The sequence below is a fragment of the Pseudonaja textilis genome, chromosome 3 (genome assembly GCF_049901715.1).
Source record: "Pseudonaja textilis isolate UNSWEBS1 chromosome 3, rPseTex1.2, whole genome shotgun sequence".
Classification (NCBI taxonomy): Eukaryota; Metazoa; Chordata; class Lepidosauria; order Squamata; family Elapidae; genus Pseudonaja; species Pseudonaja textilis.
The window spans coordinates 168,719,974-168,739,973 of NC_141992.1; the positions used below are offsets into that span (position 1 = coordinate 168,719,974).

At 33.3% G+C, this 20,000-nt stretch overlaps 1 protein-coding gene across 4 annotated transcripts in view; it reads left to right on the plus strand.

Annotated features, from left to right (window-relative positions):
• Nucleotides 1-20,000, plus strand: part of ZFHX4 (zinc finger homeobox 4) — a 193,153-nt gene that overhangs the window by 2,891 nt on the left and 170,262 nt on the right. The window contains exon 1 of one of the 4 annotated variants that reach the window (XM_087931403.1): nt 3,828-3,943. The exons of the other annotated variants lie outside the window; for them this stretch is intronic. The gene's annotated coding sequence lies outside the window, so the exon portion shown is untranslated. Of the gene's footprint in view, nt 1-3,827; nt 3,944-20,000 lie in introns of those variants that run through there. 4 annotated transcript variants of the gene reach the window in all.

Sequence of the window (20,000 nt, forward strand, 5' to 3'; positions counted from 1 at the left end):
AAAATGAAACAGGGCTGAAGGGTTGGAAAAGGAAAAAAAAAAGTAACTGTTTAAATATAATAATTTGGTTTCATACTTTGGACTTTGAAAGAGTTTCCTTTTCAGCAGAGAGATTTTAGAGAAAGAATACAACTGGAGCTCTCGCTGTGTTTCTGTTTCTCTGTCTCTGTCTCTGTCTCTGTCTCTCTCTCTCTCTCTGTAAAATAGTTGTGGGGAGGACTGTCTGCTTGTGGGGAGGACCGTGAGACAGTTTCAAACAGTAGGAAGGCATACCAAGATGAAAGATGGCTAGCCAGCTGTTTTAACCTCTTGCACCTGGCTTGAGTGCAGAGGCTCTCTCAGATTATTCAGTGAGCCTAGCTGAATATTCATACTGCAGGATCTATACACTGGGACTGTAGCATCCCATTGGCATTGCTTTGGGCTTTGAAGGCTTTCTGGAAGGCAAACATGTATTCAGTTTTCCTTCTTGTGGGAATGAACATATAAGGTCAATTAAATAGAAGGCAATGGTCATAAATCTTTAAAAATGAAATCTATTCAAAGAACAAAGAAAGGTCAAATAAACCATCTGTATAAGTCACAGTAATAGTAGTGGTAGTACCTGCTTGGTAGGTTTAGGAATGATATTAGCTTGTTTTCTAAAATGCAAGTGGTAAAGAAAAGTATGCATCCCTCAAATCTTTTAAAATAGATACAAGGTTGTGCTTCTATAGCAAAATATTTTATTGTTCATCATCAGGGACTATGTAAAGAAGTGCTGAGAAAATCACTGTTTAATATTGCAGAATTTACTGCTTCCACTCTGACCATGAGCCTAAATTTACACAATGAAATTTGATTATCTCTAATAACAGTATTAGATCCTGCATTGGATGGATGAGAATTGAGGTGGTTTTGTTGATTGCAAGGGTTTAATGTTGCATTTCAGAATCTGATGTGGTTTAGCCTTCCTTCCATTAACTGGAAAACCCCTGAGGTTTTACAATTATTTCTTAAAGATAATACATTTAAGATTGCATTGGTAGGCTGGAGAAAAGTCATATAGGCAAGAAGGGAAGCCCTTAATAACTCTTGAGATTCAGACATGTTCAGCAGTTAGATTGGCTCTGACTTCAGCAAGGGTCGACAATGTGTCATTTCCATGAAGCCAAATTGCCCTCTGCCTATATGATATTAATGTGCAAATCAATATTTCAGGGATTAAATTTCCCTTCTTCATTTTTTATGGTTTCTACCTCAATAAGTCTCAAGTCTATTAGAAGAGGCTGGATGATTTAAAATCCTTCACTGCAGAATGGCTTGTTGTAGCCTTGTTTCACATACCATTTTGGGATTTTTGCTTTAAAAGACTAAAGGCATGGCAAAGAAGTTGATAGTCAATATAGGAACATGCGCAATACTGTAAAGCTTTTTTTTCCAATATAGAGATAATAAGGTATTGAATATATACATTTATATGATATATTCATTTATATGATATATACATTGTTCTGCTTTAAAAATATTGTGTTAATCCCTTATTGATTTATTCTGGAATCAATTGAGGCTCTTTGCTTGTTTGTGATTTGTTAGCATTCTGATGCTTTTTCCAATAGCATGCTTGGATTATTTTGCAGTGAGTATTCTTTAGATCTTTGAGGACTGGCTAAAAATAAGATTTTAAGTGAATTAAGCTAAGTGATATAAAAAGTCTGCTATTGTGCCTGAGTGATATTAGTTGTATCGTATTAATTAACAAAGGGACCTTTTAGTAAGATATTAGCCTTTTAAAGTGGCTGTGCATTGGTGGCGTTGCATTAAAAGAAGTCTTTTGAATATTTATGATTAGATTGAAAAAGGATCAAAGAAGAAGCTATAGATGGCTGAAAATTTGGGTCACACACAAGGTTGCGACTTTATCACATTTTGGAAAGGCCCTTAGCTCTATCATTTTGGTGGTATTTTATAGCTTCAGACCATCTGGGCTCAGTTCCGCACAGCTGCATGGATTTTGTCTGCGATAGAGCATTTTTTCCATTCGGTGTGAAATGTTCCTTCCTTAAAAAATGTATACCAGACTTACTTAATTTGGTATTTTAAAAGAAATACATATAAAAAGGGACAAAAGGCTCTTTAATCTCTGCAAGCTGTTTGCTTTTCTTCAAGCTTCCTGTCTGTTTGGTTTTGAAAAGTCATGTTTATTGAGGAGATGTTTCTGAGGTGTGACATTAAAATAATATATGGGTTTTTTTTTAGAGTGAGAATGTCTGATTCCTGCTCTTCTGCCTGCCTGTCAAAACACGGTTAATCTACTCTTATTTACAATTAATCTCAATAAAATTAATCTTAACTGTGCAATAGTCAGTGGCTTAAAATATCTAATTATATTCAATTAACTGCTGTCATAGTAATTAACACTGCTTAATTGCTTCAGCATATATTTATGTAAAGCTCATTAGTTCCTGGTTGCTCTTTTTTCCTGTCCTCATTCCTTTTTTATTGCTGTCATAGCATTGACATCAGTCTAGATTTGTGGTGTGTGTGTGTGAGAGAGAGAGAGAGAGAGAGAGACAATTTCAAACTTGACAATTAATGAATCAACAATCCTTTTATTTATCTGAATGTTGAATATTTTAGTAAGCTTTGAAGCAAGATTGTAGCGACTGGGTAGCATTTTTAAAAATAAAATTTGATTTGTGGATGGAAATAGGAAAAGTCAGGTTAAGCCCTGTATTTAGAAAGGAAGAGCTTTTCCTGCATCTGCCTTGGGGCTGTGCCCACAAGGCACGGTTTTCTTCTTCCAGAGGATTCAAAGGGTTAAAGTCTTGGCCAAGGTTCAAATTGAAAAATGCCCAGGGAAAGTGCATACTGAAGATGTACAGATTTCATATAATTAGTGCTTAATTATATTAACATATGCAAATTGTCAACTCAGGAGCTTGTTGAACTGGCATAGATCAGTCTGGTACAATTGCTGTATTGTTTGAGACAATAATGGATTTCAAGTTGGTTTGGGGAAACACATAACTAGCTATCTAATTTAACTCATACCATGGTGAAATTTCATTAGTCTCCATGGAGACTGGTTTAATTGTGCTGACTAATGTCCTGGGGTATAGAATGTCTTAAAAAGAAAATGCTGTTTGCCTAATCCACCTTACAATGACACTTGTTTGTACATGTTTCCTTTGTGCGATAATTTGCATATGCAAATAAATAGTTTCTCAGCCCCCATTTGTCATGGCTGTTCATTACCCATGAAGAGGACATTGTTACAACGCTGTTACTGAGTGTCCCAAGACAGGATAGTGTCAACCAGTCCAGCTACATTCTTTCATAATTTGTTTCTGATTAATAGACCAGAGTGAGGCTCATTCTATTCAAGCCTCGGGAAAGAGAAGGTCAGTTCTGCCACAGAAAGGAGTTTCCGCAGCAACTACAGCCCCCCCTCCTTCTCCTCATCTCTCTCCCCTTTTCTTCTCTGGCTTAACAGAATCATATTTAAAATAATGCATTCTGGCTCTAAGGAGAATGTCCTCTATTAATCTCTGGTTTCCTCAAGCAAAAGATAGAAAAACAAAAGAGATTCAGGTTTTGGAATATTAATCCTGTTTTTGACAGAAAGGTAAACTGATATAATTGCTTTTCAGTGGAAGGAATGGGGGTTTATAGAAGTGTGAAAGCATCGGAAAGGATTAGCATTTTTTTGCATAATGAAAAGCTCTGCTGAATAGGGCACTGAATGGTTGACTGAATGACTAAGATGAAAGGAAGACGAAAATGCAAGCTTCTCTTTCTCTCTCCTCTGCTCAGCTCACCCTAAAGTTATGTTTGTCCAAGACTTGAGAAAACAAGCAGAAGCTCAGATTTCAGCAACTTTATAAAAATGCCTTGAATTTTCATCATCAGGCTGATGAATATGTATGTAATGATGCAGCTAGAAAGAAGATGATATATCCAGGTTTGTATGTCATAGAAATACTACAGGCTAATCAGGTATTGACTATTGGATATTGAATCGCTTCTGTGTTTTGTGGGAAGAAGAGTTTTTAAAAAAATCAAGCAAGAAAAATAAATGGAGGTCAGGTAGTTGAAGCTTAGCTTTTGAATGTGTTATTCATAAGGTATAGTTTTAGCTCTTTTAATTGATGGTGCTTTATTTTGTTGGTGTTGAAAGAATAGACCTTGACCCTGTAAACTATGCAAGAGTAGAAACCATCTATTTCTAGTATACAATTGTAACATTTATGAGTTTGATGCTATTGTATTGATAATACGAAATAGAATCTAAATAGAAATTTGAATGCAGTAAGTGTCATTGATGGCATGCTTTAGACTTCAGTTTTTAATATGTAAATAGTGGGCTCATAAGTCATTACTAAATACCCCTATCAAATTTAGTGATAAAATATCTATAGACTTAAATGGACCAGGAAGAGGCCTAAAGGTAGGAATGTAATTGGTTAGCTGTTGACAATGTGATCTGTGTGTCTAATTATATGCTCTCAACTGTAACTGAGATAGTTAAAATATATTTATTGTGTAAGGCTATGTATGTCTACTAAAGTAAGCCCTATTGAATTCAGAGGAATTTACTGTCAAGCAAGGAGCTATAGAGTTGTAGCAAGAGCAGATGAAAATAACAATTGGTTCTATCTATAAGGAAAGTCAGATGCAGTGTGGAGAAAAAGATCTGTCTGCATGCTAAGTATCTTTTCTGTTTTTCAGGTTAGTGTAATTTTTTTTAATGAAGCCATTACTGTATAGGGAGGAAAATCATTTGAGTCAGCCATGCACTAATTTGGACTATTTGTTTATTCATATAGCTTATACATATGTGTCTGCAATGTGAGTCTTGTATGTAGCTTGTTTAGTAGGCAATGCATATTTCAAAATAAACAAGTGAACATTTGTAAATGATTGGCAGTTGACAGCTCAATAGGAAAGTGTACCAAAAAAAGATATAGTGTGAGTCATTAAAGCCTGATATTGTAGATTGATGCCAAAGAAATTCTTTACAACTTCGTAAATTTGTATTTGTTTGTACAACTCCTTCAAAATAACAGTGCATTTTATATCTAGTATAAAAGATATGTAACACAAGAAAGAAAAGCTATGGAAAACTTTTAAAAAGTTAAATTTGCTAGTGTAAAAATAAATGGATATATTTTATTATGTAAGCAACATGTGTTTTAAGTGGCATTTTTAAACCACGCATAACTGAATGATGCATGGATTAATGTTAGTTTAAATGACTAGTATTGTGTTAACAAGCGGAAACCTAGGCTACAGTCTGTGTATGCTTAGGTAGAGAGTCATGTTTAGAAATAAGTCTATTTAAAACAGTGATAATTTGTTGCACAACATTTTTGTTCTAGATTGTTGTTCTAGATTTGACAGCTTGTGATTTAGGATATTGACACACGTGGATGTTGTGTTACTATGTAAGAATTCTATTATGAAAATCTGAGAAAATGGTCTTGATGATCAGATTCTGAATATGGTTCAATTTATACAGTAGTCTTACTGATTTAACAACTGAATGGGAAATGAGGTTGTGCAGAACACATAACCTGGAAAGTTTCGTAGCCTTAAGGAAGATAAATGCCCACTTCTTTTGAATATAGAAACATATTTAGTAGATGCCCATTAGTATGGATGTACAATGTTTAACTGGCACATTCTCTAATTTTGTTATTCCAGTATTCTAATAAATCCTTTTTGTTTTTCCTTCATTATAAGTTTGCGATTCTAAATGTTTGGAATGTTAGGGCCTGTCTAGTGGGAGATGTAGAAAATATTAAAAGTTTATTTAGGAATGGCTGATCTCAATTTTGTGAGTGAAATAATTTTATCATTGTAAGATACTTTTATAATATGCCTGGGATTTCAATGAGGCTGCAACTTAAGAAAAACAATGTTAAAGTATGGTGTCTATAATAAAGTATATTTGTTTTTATAATTTTGAGAACTGCTTAGAAGTCGCCTGAAAGTTACTTTTTTAAAACAAATGGAATATTTATATTTGTAACATTGATCTGATTGGACCGTATAAACTTCCATGAATACAGGTTAATACTGTAAGTATTATAGGCTTAGACTGAAGCACGTGACTGTTTCTAAGAGGCATTTCCCTTATCTAACAGACCAGATACAGGAGAAACCAGTTTTTATGATAAAAAATCTTGATTTTTTTTGAATAAAACAATGAAGATGTACTTTCATTATAAGCATCTCATAGGAAAGACATTATCAAAAAATCAAGTCATATATTTTGGGTGTGGTTTGAGTTAAAGCTAAGTGACATTATTGGCTTTTTTTAGTATAGTAAAATACAGACAGCGTGGTTCACTTTTTGCTTATGAATGAAAAGTGGAGGAAAAAAAGCTCATTATGGTGTATATGTTGCTAAGTGTTTAATATTAATATTTTATCTTGAAATTTGATGACTAAATGCACTTGACATAAAATGTTATGTTTTGCATTTGTAACTCCAAGAAAAGGAACCTTGGCAAGAAAATATAAACAGAAAAATATATTTTGACACTGGAGCATTAGCTCATAATGCTAATGCTCATATTAAAAAAATGGAATAGGGTTAACAAGTGTACAATGAAAATTTATTTATATCACCAATGTGCCATCCTCTACTATATTTTCAGATTTCCATTCCTAATATCTTGACGTTTTGTGTCTCTGATTTTGACGCTGGTAGATTGCTATGCTCTCTGTTGTCTAGGACTTGCAAGTCTTAACCTTTTCATAAGTTTCTTAACAAACAACTCTGCATAGAGCAATGTTTCAGTGGAGGGCTTAAATTAAAAGTTTCAGGAACAACTGTAAATATGGACACTGAATATGAAGTGCAGCCTGCAAAAATGGTTTTTCAGTGATTCAGAATGTTGTGCTGTACCTTTTGTCTTGCTTATCTTCTTGGTCTGCTATATTGGATTGCAGATTCAAATAGGGAATTTCCATTGCTCTGCATGCCAGTAAGTAGCCATTAAAACAACACCCCCAACACACATGCATGCTTCTGTTTGGATTTGATTTAGTGGATGTGTACAACTTGATCATTGTTAAAAAAACCAATTTTGGTTCACTTGAATAGTTCAAGATGTGTTTGCTTATTGATGGCAGTGCTGGGAAACATGGTCAGTTTTTAGATCCTGACATGGTTTGGTTATTTGTTTAATGTATTAGATCAATGTACATATTATAGCATTGTTGTTGAAACGCAGATTTGTCACATAGATGGCAGCAGTAGAATGTGTTGTAAAACAAGACAAAGAGCTCTATGATTTGGGGATATGTTCATATTTTGCCCTCAACATTATTCATTCTTAATTCATATCCGAAAAACTTAATATGCATACATAAGGATAAGTAAGAATATAATAATAAAGCAATCAATCTCCATGCTACATAGAAAATTATTTCCTATAGTCTTCAAAATGTAAACACTAAGCATACACATTAATATTTTCTTACTTTAAATCTATCCCATTATATCAGTTGGGAACCTTGTTCTAGTTAAAAACAAATTTAAGATAAAAAATTATTGTCAGCAAAACATTTTATAATATTAACTGGGAAAACTAAATTATTTTTGGTGGTTTCAACACTTCTTCATACTTAACTTGTGACTCTAGTAAAATTGCCTTGTTATGGTTTTGAAGTTTGCTTAAAAAAAAAAATGAGAGAACTGTACCCATTTCATTTTGACAATCCTGATTACTGTGAAATTCAAAAGATCTGCTCCAGACAAAATCTGGCAGTCTCAGCCTATGCTGTTACCTGTTTCAAGACTTCAAAGCAGAAATTTCCTGTTTGAGGTTAAGGTACAAAAGACCCAGAACAATAGAGAAAACCAAACTTTCCCAGAACTTTTCCAGAACTGTTCTGTGAGTACTGAATTTAGGTGAAAGTGCAGTATAATTTTCACTGTGGCTGATCTTTCATCTTTTCCTTTTTTAAAAATAGTATAATGGCTTTTTTCAGTTCAATTATTTTCCAAAGATTGACTAATTTAGATAAATATTTAATTGTCTAGTATTCCTACTGTGACTGAAAAAAAAATACTATAGTAGAATGTAAAGTTACATTTAGTCTGCCATAGTAGTTGCAACTTTCCTTACATTTCCTTGGTATGTACTATTCAATTTCTCATTGGCCCAAATCCTGTTGTGCTTTCAAAGTAATAGGACTGACAAAACTTTTCATACAAAGATCCATTTGAAAACTAATTATGATGACATTAAATTTTGTTGTTTATTTCCCATACTGTAACTAACTCAATAGTTTAAGATATACAACATCAAAAATACAAAATATCGGTTCTTTATAAAGTTGCACCTTAATCAAAATGCATTTTTAAATGATGTATCGTCAACATTATTTGGCAGATGAAAAAGTTTTCTGGCCATCATAATGCGCATTATAATTATCTTTAACATGTTAGCAATGTACCAACTAGTTAATTATTTAAAAGAAAAGCTCTCTGAAGATTTTATATTACAGATATATAAATAGTATTAAGAAGGACAAACCGTGTTTTTCAATAATATTCTTATCCAGATAATTATAGGAATCACAATATTTGAAACTGATCTAGTTGCTAAATAATATGCCATTATTTGTTAATCATTGGAAGTGAAATAATACTTTTTGCTAAAAAGAATTCAAGAGGCAAAACTTGTAATAGTTGCTTTATTCATGAATACTTGGCAGATTTGGGACAATCTGATATCACAGATGATGCTACACAAGTTATTTGGATTTTTTTAAAAAATGAGGCAAATACTTATTTTCCAAAAAAAGAAAGATGCAGATTAAGAACTATTAAGATTTGCCAGTATGGCTAGTCCTAGCAGTCTATTTAAGTGAACACTGTCAACAGGAAAATTGCAAGTGACACTTAAAGTGGCTTACCTCTGATTTATACACAAACCTCACATGAGCACTTGGCTTTGTTCTTGCTTTGGTAAGGGGAACTGATTCCAATAAGGACAGGAATAAAAAGCTCCTTGCATGGTCTAGAAGTGAATAGCACTTTACCTCAAAGCATGACCCCTGTTCCCAAGATCTGTTGTGCTACAGTTGACTCTGCTTTTATGTTTATTCTCAGATGAATTGCTTGGAAAAGTTACAAATAATATACCTTGCAAAGCTTCTAGATTCAGTGACAACTGTGTAAGTGGAACTTAGGTTCTTTAGCCATTAGGGAACAATTCTCCTGTTCAGAATACACCCAATTATTTTCTTTCAAAATACTTTAGGCCGAATGCTGCTGCTATTGTAGATTAGAAAAATGAACTGGTTTCACTAACACTGAAGTAAAAAGTGTTTCTGGTAGAAAATGCAGACGCGTGTTAAGAAAATATAGCTTGAGTCATTTTAAGAGACAGAAACTGGTTTCCAAATGTATTAGTTAGGCTTGATTGTTTCCCTTTATTTATGTTTCTCAGAAAGAGAGGAGAGAGAGAGAATGAGAGAACATTTGCAATCTACCAAGGGGGAAGGGACCTTTAGAAAACTTTCAAATGGCATGTTTGCACTAGGGCAGAGGTTGAGTACAGTTACTTAAGTCCCTTGAGACACATTTAGTTAATGGTAGTCATGTTCTGATCCTGTCCAAATCTGCCCCTTTTTATTTAGTGGTGTTTATTTGTGGTTACTTAAGGTTTTGATGCTTTAAAACTCAGCTGCATTTTCACAACAAATTAAACAAGAAGAATCATACTGGAAGATAGTGATGAGAGTTAATGATATGTCTTTAGATAAAGTAGTACTTGTGCAATCTGATCACAGCTATCAGCTCATTTGTCATGGCTGAAGTGAAAATGTCAGGACCAATGAGCGCATGAGTGTTGAAGGGGGTGAAAGTGCTTTTGGAGACACTTTTGTGCCGGGAGTGGGCCATAGCTTAAATGCAGCTCTGGGGAAATACTTGGATTAGCTAACTCTGTGCAGAACGCCAGAGCAGAGCAGAGCAGAGCAGAGCAGAGCAGAAGACGTTTGGAAAATGCAATATGTTTTGGTGGGGGTGAAGTCTATTTTGATCATAATGCTCTAAGATGGAAAGAAATAATTGTAAAATAATGAGGCTTTGTACTAAATAAAGTGATGGAAACTTGTAACATGTTCCACTACAAATGTATTCACAACCACGACCTATTTAAGCAGCTATTTTATTTGACATTAGTCTGCCATGGTGAAAGACATCATCTGTTTAAATCATAAATCATGGTAAAATGCTGAATTTTTAGCATTTATTTGTTGTTGGTTACATGCATACATCTGGGGGAGTGATCTAATGATCAGGGCTAAATTATGGATTCCATTCCAAGAATTTTAATTCATATATTTTACATATTGTAGCTCTCTCTGTTCATACTAGAAATGAACTTTCATCCAATTTCAATAAGTAAATCACTGATCACTTCCAGTGGTCACTTTAAGAAACAGCAGGCATATCCATCTACTTGCTCTTATCATAAGAAAGGGAATGAGGAAGTGCAGATCATTTGTACTATTTTGGTAATGCTTGAGGCTGCTCTCCATACAAACTTTTTGCAGACTTTTGGTCTATTTGTCAGGTTTTAAAGCTGATCAGAATGATGATTATGTGCTTATAGTAGTACAGAATAATGTTGTGAGCCTATATTATTTTGTTTCATATTTGGAACACAAAGATTCACTGTTTAGGAAAATACAGCTATGCTGGCTGTAAGTGTGAACTCTACAGCAGTGGCCAGTTACTTAAGCTTACAGACTATTTCACTTTAAATGACAGCCCTTCTGTTACAATGGAATTAAAACCACCTGGAATACATACCCAGTAACATTGTAATTTATTCATTTTAAAAAAAGAAACATCACTTTTTAAAACAGAGTTTTGTGATTTAAAGTGAATATGATATGTGAGTATTTCAACTTACTATATATTTGCCAGAGCTGAGTTTTAAAAATTTCAGGCAAATTGTGACTAGATAGCATTACTTTCATTGACATCAAACCTAATACTGACTTGTCCATTGAAATTTCTTTCCTCCTCTTAAATTATCCAGCATTCAGGGTACATGCAAGGATGCTCTAAATTTGTTACAAATTGCAATAGTGATCTTGCCTCTCTCTGCTTGTTAGAGTGATTGTAAACAGAGTAAACTTAGATGTCAGAGCAATATACATTTTCTTACTCAAAAGTGTTTCTGCTAACTTCCAATAGGTGGCACTAATCAGTCACTTAGACCAAAGGAAATATTAATTAACACTGATATTTATTTATTCATTGAAAACATTTATATCTTGTCTCTCAGAGCACTAACAGTAGCATGTTTCCTGGGACTCTTTTAAAAGAATGTAAAGAAATGTATAAATAAGATCAAAGACCTACCTAATCTGGCATCTTGTTTCCTCAATGGCCAAGAAGATGCCTGTTTACCAGCAGAAACACAGAAATTCCTAGATAGTGTTCTCCATAACTAATACATACTGGTACATTATATATCACAGCATTTCCCCATTAAAACCATCCAAGTCCATAAATACACCTTATAGTAATTAGCAAATACTTGTTTGATTCTTCTCTGAAGAAGCAGTTTTTCATTTGCTCTGTATTGTCTTTATGGAACCGTCTTGGCTTCTATTAGTATAAATAAACCTTTTCAAATTTTCTGCACGGGCTGCTCATATGTTTATGCTACTGTCATCTAGAGTTTTTTTTTTAAGCTGAAACTCTCAGAATTGTAACTTTTCTCCAGAATGGAGTTGTATCAGGACCCCAAACATTCTGCATCTCATCTTTCTTTTCTTTTCTTTTCTTTTTTGAGCTGTTTTGAGAATCAATGCACCATAGATACACATATTAAAATAGACCATTTTATTTTGTTAATCCTTTATTCTTAATATGGTATTTGCCATTTTAGCAGCAACTGCTTCATGCATCTGAACTGATATTTATATTGAGCCACTTAACTGACATGATGCCCCTGACATCATGGCCACTAACTTCAATTTTGTCACAAAATGGTCTACATGAAAATATTTTAAAGTCCTGGACTAGGGCTGGGAAAGTCCCAGATTCTAGTTTATTTCTACTGTTACCTGGGTGACTTTCACAGAGGTCTTATCACTTACCCCCACTTTTTTCAAGGGATTTTTATTAGGGTACAACTAGAAGAGGAAGATTTATGCGTGGTCCATTGATTTTTTAGATAAAAAACAGAAAATATGTGAAACAAAGATATAGGGTAGATGATTCACTCCAAAGGGTAGCACTTCCTATACGCTTACATTCAGTGGATTTTGTCCTTGGAATGTTTATTCTCCAAATCCCAGAGAACCTTTTGACTTCTGAATTATCCTAAAAAATGGTTGTTTGCAGATGCCCACCTCATTGCCATTTTTTAATAGTTGGTGAATAGTTTAAATATTGGTCCCAATACAGCTTTTCATAGAATCTGATTCCTAAATCACTCAGTTGGAAGAACTGTTAATTCCTACACATGGCTGCCTGTTTTTCATCAAATTATTGATCATACGGGAACCTTTTTTTCCTATACTTGAGAAAGTTATCCATCAATCTTTATCAGAAACTTAGTCAAAAAAACCTTCTTCATACAGTTTAAATGGTTTCCCATGATAAGACGTAAGTTGTGTAGAAGTTACATCTAGATAAATGTCCTCATAAATACTTGAATATGTATCTTTAATGGGGTTTTATACCAAGTATGTCTTCTGATTAGTGTTTCACATAGAGGCAACCAGCTCAAAAATTCATTTCCATAATAGAATAGATGCAATTATCTCAATGGGTACACTTTGGGCACGCTTCAAGAAACTATAGTCGATTCAGTTCTTTGCAAGTTACATAGACTATCATAGCTGAGTTATTTTTATTGTCAATTACATGACAGAAGATGCTGTTTGAGTTGTACAACTTATAAAACATTTTAAGCTAGTCCTGTTTATCAAAGACAACTATCCTAATGTTGGCTTCTTGTCCCAGCATTGCAATGTTTTTTCTCCATCCAGTATACACAATCTGAAAAAAGTAAGGCATCACTGAAATAAGGTTCAGATATTTGTTTCATTGTACTCTTTGTGAAAAAGAGGCAACTGGTTGAGATGGCGGAATAATTTGCATCCAGTTTAAAATTTTAAATAAAATGGCCCCAAACATTGGTTTTAAATTGCATGCATTTGCCAACTTATTTATATGTCATTTTGAAAGGCAATGGCAAATGCTTTATTTGATCTTAGTACCACTTCCCTTTGTTGCAAGCAAGCAGTTAATTTTCTTCTCTTTCATGAAGAGTAAATTCCTCCATTACAGATAACATAGTTGTATACTGGTAGTGTGTATTTATTGTTGGATTCTATTGATTTACAATGCTAACATGAAATATCTGACACCTGCTTCCTGTTCTTTGAATATTTGTACTGTAGTCAAAGGGGGCTGATAAGGTTCCCCTTCTCCACCAGACATCCAGCTATTTTAAATGTATAATTATTGTTGCATGTCATTTGATAGTTACACTAATTGCTGCCAACCATTGTCTGTTTGCACTTAATGCTGAAACCTGATCAACATCCTGCTTTGGTTGATGTTTGGTGGTAAACTTTAATTAACTCTTATTGCATTGAAGAAGAGCTCAGCTTCAGTGCTAACTAATCATTTACCTTCATTACATCCTGACAGCTCCACTTGTTCCTGGTCTTAATAGATACACTAGTCAGTAAATAAACCTCCAAGTCTTCATGCCTTGAAGTTGTTTCACATTGATATTTTGTTGTTTAAAGTTCAAAGATGGTAAGAGAAAGAACTACTTCAGTTGGTCCTATATGGGTGGGGATGCTAACATGAGTCCAACATTGTTTTTTTTTTTTCATACCAGGTAATTTTGTTTGAATGGTAACTATAGATTGAAGATAACATTACTTTTTCAACTTGATTTCTCTATGCATACATTTTTTGAATCAATACAATTAAGCTTGTCTTAATGTTGAAATTCTTATAATAATTTTTACTGAAATAGTTTTCCTGTAATGATATTAAAGTTTAGTAATCAAATGATTGGCAGATCATGCAAAATTCAACTTAAAGTGGCTGGCTACATGATTTTAATTTGTCTGACATCAGGTTTGTTTGTAAAGGAATAATATGTAGTTAAACCAAAGAGCTTATAATTGTGGCTGACATTTGTTTGTTTACAATGAAAACCAATTAAACTTTATACATTTTAAAACACAAAAGTTAATTACTGAATTGCTCACTTCAGTTATGCAGAGGAGTCAAATTAACTTCCACTGAAAAAAATGATGAAAAACCTTATTTGATAAAAACAGAAGTCCCAGCTGATTTTGCATTATCCAAACAAAATTTGGCAGATTACTCTTGAACAATATTAATGACTATGATATGTTTAAAATAATTCTGTGGCCAAACTAGATGTTTAAGATGAAATTACATTAAATGATGAAATCCACTGTATGTCTGGATGTGTTTTATTGGAACCTGTCCAATTGAAAATTACTCCCAGTACTACATATTCGTAAGACTCTCATGAACTGTGTCTTAACTACAGCAATTCCATAGCCTTAAGTAGTATTGTATCTTTCATCTTATACTATGTATAACTGAAGATCTATTTTCTCATTTAGTGCTTTATGTTTACCTACTATTCCAGTACAGTTAAATAAGTAAGAATTCCATGGATTGCTAACTAGGTCCATTGATTACTTTCTAGAAGAAATATAGCAACTAACTTAATACTTAGTAATCACTAATTTAAAATTCAATGTTTTCAATAGTTTTTCTTTTAAGTAAAACAAACTTGCCTGAATCTAATCCTTGGTTTGAATTAACAAATTAAAACTCCACAGTAAATGTATTCTGTAGGATTATTCCAGCACAGTAGTATTTATGACATTATAAAATGTGTCAGTAGCCTATTTCAAAACATAAGATTATAGGAAAACATCTGGCCTCTCACATTTACACTTTTTGAGTTCATTAAGTTTTCAAAAGCAGTCTCACAAAAATTAAAGTCAATTTACTTAATTGGTAGTATCTAAAATAGTAGATTTAGTAATTTAAACATCTATAAAAGCAGAACAGCATATTATTAAGAGAAAAATCTTTTTTATGGGAGAATTTTCAAAATTTAAGGGTTCAGGTCTTTCATTTTGTCCATACAAAATTTGAATTCTTAAATCCAATACAGATTTTGGGATGAAAAGAAAAGCATAAAGTTCTTTTCAGATGGAGCTTGTAAAATGACTATAATTTACATAACCTTTCACAAAGTATGTTGTGTGCATTACAACACGGGACTTGATTGATTTGTAGATTAATATTTATACAGCAAAGGAAAATCAAAGGGATTAAGCAGTCATCATTGAAACCCTAATCCTACTTTGCATAGATAAGACAAAGGATTACTGTTTAAATTTTACTGGGTCACTGCTGTTCAGATGCACCTTTCTGTAAAAGAAAGACATGAGAAATGTTGCTTTGTTATTTAACCAGTGTTTTCCTGATTCCACAATTTAAGCTACAGACTAAGGTAGTTACTTTATAATTAAATACTGGTGGCTGGATTAAAACTGAAGCAATGTCAGAAAAAGGCTTGTTGATTGCAATTTTTTTTAATAATGATCAAGCCAGATGATTTCAAAATTTAATCTAAAGATCAAACAGAAAAAAAGAAAAATATACATTGTCATATTTGTTATACAGGATGATTCTGAAAAGAATTCATTTTTTTAGTGGCAAAATGTTGTTCTTCATCCAGAGGAATTAAGGTGAACTAGTTTTATAGAGACAGCTGGGAACAATATAAAACAATGGTATTTCAATTAAATTAAAAATAACAGGGACCAATGATGGGGCTATCATTGAATACATTCATGTATAAAACAAGGAAACAACCTTTTTGGAGACATGTAAAAGCTGATCTGTCACATGACATTTCAAAATGCTGGTGAAAGTTTTTCAAACAAAATCTGGACCAATAGACTTTGAAGATGATAAAGTAAAAAGAAATGAAACAATATTGTGATTCCACAGTCAGTCAAGTATGTGATTTGCAAACTTTTATGGTTTTCTTTTTAAAGTGATGCTTTAAGTACACAATATATTTGGTTACATCCTTTTATTCAAACTTAATTACTTTCTCCCCTTTGTCGTGACATGGGTGGAAAGTTTTTGCCGTGTCAGGAGAGGTCGTCACACATTCTTTTGCAGTTCTCTTCATTAATTCCTCCTTGCAGAAGCATTTTCTATCGTGCTGGGAAGGTAGAAGGGTGTAATAGAAGAGCTCTGAAACATCAGCAGGAAGCTCTAAGCTGGTTAATGCAGTATAATTGTCTGGACATAGACTGGTCTTTGTTTGTGTCGTTCACTTCGAATCAGCTGTAATTAACTCCAGAGTGTTTCCAGATTGCCAGCAAAGAAAAATTACAGCTTTTCTGTTTTAAATTGGAAAGCTCACAAAGACATTAACTATGCATATTGCTTTTACTTTGATATAATTCTCTTAGTAAAGGGAGCAGAGAAGGTTATTTGGCATCCATTCCCCAACTCTGATCTTTCTAGTCATGCTATCGTAAAGATGTTTGATAGGGTCTCTTAGTGTGTCATGGCTTTTATATGGATCTCTCTCCAAGAAAAAGGGTCTTCTTTGCATCATGCATCTGCCATACTATGTTGGGGCTGCTTCAATAACTTTTATTTTTTTTAGAGCTTTAGTTCATGTGCTAGCGGAATTAGGTTCTGGATAGATGTAAACGTTCACACAGGCAGCCAGGCTTGAATTCGTTACAGGAACGTATTCAGTTTTGCCTATCTTTGTTTCTGTCTTATTACAAAGACCTATATCTCAGTTTGATTATGCTTTCAATTCTGCTTAGTTTTCGACCTCATGCTTTGGTTCAAGTACCTGTCTTTGGAAATTCTAAATTCCAATATTTGAAAGGGAGGCGGGGAATAAGTCAGGTTTTAAATCTGCTTCACTTGTGATCAAGTCAGATGCCTGCCACACCCAGAGTAAAGGTAAAGCAAGTAGCACTTTATAATTACAGATCCCAGTATGGTCTAAAATGAGGGAACTGAATGAGCAAGCCTCTAACTAATGCATCTAATAATACAGCGCTGTACACAAAAGATCTGTCAGCAACTGATGCAAAAAAGTCTAACCAAAATCTCTCTTCCTCCCCTTTTCTTCTGAATTTAACAATAAGGAATTTAAGCCTCAATGTGGCTTTAGCAACCAAAGAAAAGAAGCTCTTGGTGTCTGCATAATACCACTTTGATGGATTTTTTCATCAGCTCTCTGTACGTGGTAACAAATAAACAAGCATAATTATACTTGTGAAGGCCTATTCATTGCTTTGTCAGGATTAGATATATGTGCAGTTTTCACACTGAGCCTCTCTTTTGTCTTTGCCTAACTCACTATGACATATTGATAGAGGATTTGGGATAGGGAAAAGGCCACAGCAGAGACAGTGATGACCTTTTGGAAACTTGATATAATTCAAGGATTTTTATTTATTTTCTTTCTTTCTTTCTTTCTTTCTTTCTTTCTTTCTTTCTTTCTTTCTTTCTTTCTTTCTTTCTTTCTTTCTTTCTTTCTTTCTTTCTTTCTTTCTTTCTTTCTTTCTTTTTTAAAGATCTGTAACTTGTTCCCAAATGTAAGTGGGCAACTTTTAACCCATTTTTAGCAGAGTAAATAAAGAATCAAAGTGATCTGAGATGTCTAAAGAGCAGATGGGAATAAAAACAATAGAGTAAAAAGTCCCTTGCTCTTCGTTCCCAGCACTTTGCACTATGGCTAACCTAGCATTCCGTTCCCATTATTCTCTCCTCTTGATCAGATCACGTTCTTTTTAATCATTTCACAAACAGTATCTCACTGAAGCGTAGAAGAGGGTTGGGACAATATCAATTAAAAAAAACAGAGGTAAAAGTGACATTTCTGATTCTTAGCTCTAATGGGAACTGCATTCTAAATGCAGGGGAATTCTTCTATTGTTCAGAAAAGCAACCCCCCCTTTTTTTTTCATTAGCAAAGCTGGCTGTAGGTGGGTTTTATAATTTGACTGAGCAGTTTAGAGAACAGTTTTTATCCAGGAGCAATACAGAGCTTAGTAACAAGTTTTCAGTGCATTGTCCATATTTTTCTAATAGAAGGAGTTAGATCATCAAAGTCGTTGGCCTTTCAAATTGCTGATAGAATTTACTACACTAAGCAGGTTATCAGGTATGTATTCAACTGCTTACTCTTAACATAAGATTTCCTCCTTTTTTGGTGATTTTTAACCTTGCAAGAAAATAGAAACATTTATTAATATACAATTGAACCTAAGCTGTAAAAGTTAGTTGGATGATACTGTATTCCACTTTATATTATAATATGGAAATTAAAAACATATATAGATTAGTAGATTAGTGTACATACATTAACTGCAGCCGTAAAAGATATAGTCTGATTTTTTTTTTAAAAAAAGTTTCTTTCCTTCCTTTATACTGATAGTATTTATTTGAAAAAGGACATACGTTCTCTGGCTTTTCACACATTATATTCATTCTAATAACTAACATTCCCTTAAAAACAGACTGCATTGTATCTCTGGAAGCAGCTAAGTTATAAAAGATATATATTATACGTTATATTTATCACTATGCTAACTATTTCAAAGTTGCAAAATCTTTATAACAACTAAAATCTTGTATTTTTATTTGGAAAATTTTGATCGTAAAGTTTTGAGTTTGACCAGCATGGATATTATGTAAAACTGACTATTATGGATGGACATTTTGCATATAAATTCCAGATTACTTTGATAAAACTTGAGATTATTTGCATGACTGTTTAGTGAGATGTAATCCCCGCCCTTCAAATCTGTTTCTGTAAATTCATCAAGAAGAAGAGATGAGGCTGAAAGACTGCTCATTGTTTGGGGTGCATATGGGACAATGCAGATGTTTTAGTGTATTTGTCTACAATTATTTGTTACTTGTAAGTTCCAGCTGAATATGTTTTGTGCATTTGCATATTTTATATATTGCTGAATAATATTATGACACAGATTTAAGTTCAAGTATATGAGGGCTCCTTGCTGCTCTCTGAACTTGGTTATTTTCTTGCAGGCATTATTCAAACTAGGTAACATCATCACTGCTAAATGACTAGCACTGATGATGTTACCTAGTTTGGGTAATGAAACATCTACAAGAAAACAACCAAGCTCAGAGAACACCAAGGGAATCCCTCATTTCAACAAATATTCCCCTTTATTAGTTCAAATATATCTCTCTAACTTGATTCCAAAGTTCCTACAAATAGTTTTTAGCTCTAAGCCTAAATATTGTGGGTTTCTTTTTAACTAATTAATTATAGCATGATACCAGCCCTTATTTCTTTGTAATTCATTAAGTATAATAGCAGTACATGACAGTCTTAAAACTATATACACATTTCAGTCCAGTTGAATAGATTAAGTGTAAAAAAAACCCATCAATATTTGCTTCTGATCTAATACTTGCAAGTTGAACAGGAAGAAACAGTGATTTTAACACTTAGATGGAGATTTGTTTTTTCCACTTGAGCAATACCTGCTTTGAATAATATTCATGAATATACTGCCTGCTTGGATGTGCAGATTTGGCATATGCAAAGGTAAACATGCCTATCTTGATTAATTAGAAAATTATTGGGTTTTCTTATTGTTTGTGATCAGTTTATTTCAATGAAATTTTACACTAAATGCATTCTATGAGCATAATTAACCTGGAGCTCATCAATGAATAAAATTATACACTAAGCTTTATAAGAGCAATTAGTCTGTCAGTTGAGCCACCTCAGGTACCAAAACTAATTCTGATTAACATTCATACTATGACAGTTTTCTAATGTATCTTAAATATTCATTTTTAAATTTAATAATTTTCTGTCAGAATGACGTTTAATTACACTTATTTCTTTCAGTCATATAGCTATACTTTAAAATGC